General features: G+C 36.9%; 1 non-coding gene across 1 annotated transcript; it reads right to left on the bottom strand.

Moving 5' to 3' along the window:
• Positions 1 to 565: 565 nt before the first annotated feature.
• Positions 566 to 677, bottom strand: LOC138840511 (U6 spliceosomal RNA). The gene has a single exon (XR_011376089.1). It is a non-coding gene; the product is annotated as a U6 spliceosomal RNA (small nuclear RNA).
• Between the last annotated feature and the right edge of the window lie 927 nt (positions 678 to 1,604).

Below are 1,604 nucleotides of genomic sequence, written 5' to 3'. Positions count from 1 at the left end.
TTTCCTTTTTTTTTCTCATAAGATTTGCTAAGAGTCTGTCAATTTTACTAATTTTTTCAAACAACCAACTCTTTGTTTTGTTAATTCTTTCTATTGTTTTTTGGGCTCTAATTCATTTAATTCAGCTTTAATTTTAATTATTTGTTTCTGTCTACTGGATTGGGGTTTAGCTTATTGTTCTTTTTCAAGGAGCTTTAGGTGCTTCATTAAATTGTTGGGTTCAGATCTTTCCAATTCGTTGATGTAGGAACTCAGAGCTATAAACTTGCCTCTGAGTACTGCATTTGCTGTGTCCCAGAGGAGCTGATAATTTGTGTGATCATTTTTGTTGAAAGTCATGAACATTTGAATTTCCTTTCTAATCTCTTCCATGACCCACTGGTGGTTCAACATTGTGTTGTTCAGCCTCCATGTATTACAGGATTTCCTTTGGTGGCTTTTGGTGTTGAATTCTGGTCTGAGAGAATGCAAGGTATAATTTCGATGTTTCTGAATTTGGACAGGTTTTCTTTGTGGCCTAATGTGGTCCATTTTGGAGAATATTCCACATACTGCTAAGAAGATGAAAAATATGGAAGGCTTCATGAATTTGCATGTCATCCTTGCACAGGGGCCATGCTAATCTTCTATGTATTGTTCCAATTTTAGAATATCCCTTTATTTTTGTCAGTCATGTGACTTGAACTCAGGGTCAGAGCACTGTTCATGAGCAATTTTCCTCAAGCCTTGTACTCTACTACTTTGACCCACAGCTCCACTTGGATTTTTGAGTGGTTAATTGGAGATAAGGGTCTCACATAGACTTTTCTGCCTGGGATGTCTTTGAACTGCAATCTTCAGATATCAGCCTCCTGAGTATCTAGGATTACAGGTGTAAGCCACTGGTACCCTTAGTAAAAATGCTTTTAAAACACTGTTTACCCTTTGAAAAATGAACTTACTATGGATAAAGCCTGACATTTAAGACCTGAGATGCTTTAAGTCCCTAATGAACAGACTTCAAAACATTGGTATAGGTGTGATTTCCTACATAGGACCCCAAATGCACAGGAAATACAAGCAAAATTTTAAAACTGTGAATATGTCAAACAGAAAAGATTATGCACAACAAAGGAAATCATCTGCTGGGTGTAGGTGGCAGTTCATGCCTATAATCCTAGCTACTAAGGAGGCTGAGATCTGAAGATCACAGCTCAAAGCCAGACCAGGCAGGAAAGTCTGTGAGATTCTTGCCTCCAATTAACCACAAGAAAACCAAAAGTGACGCTGTGGCTCAAGTGTTTGCCTTGAGCTGTAGAGCTCAGGGACAATGCCCAGGTCCAGAGTTCAAGCCCCATGACCGACAAAAAATACAAAAGGAAATTTTGCATTTTAAAGGAAACAGTGAATTAGTTTCATCACTCAAAAAAATGAAACATATTTGCAATACTCATTGATGCCAATTTTAAAAAGATAATTAGAAATAGTGTCTTACCCAAAAAAAATATATTGTGCCCTTTGCCAGAAAGTGAATGAACTAGAAATCATGTTGAGTAAAATGAATGAACTTCAACAGGCCAATTATCATTCATTTGTGGAATTTAGATCTGAAATTATGATGATCA

Source organism: Dipodomys merriami, unplaced genomic scaffold, assembly GCF_024711535.1.
Source record: "Dipodomys merriami isolate MVZ:Mamm:240054 unplaced genomic scaffold, mDipMer1.0.p SCAF_3, whole genome shotgun sequence".
Lineage (NCBI taxonomy): Eukaryota > Metazoa > Chordata > Mammalia > Rodentia > Heteromyidae > Dipodomys > Dipodomys merriami.
This window is presented reverse-complemented; position numbering and strand designations above follow the sequence as displayed.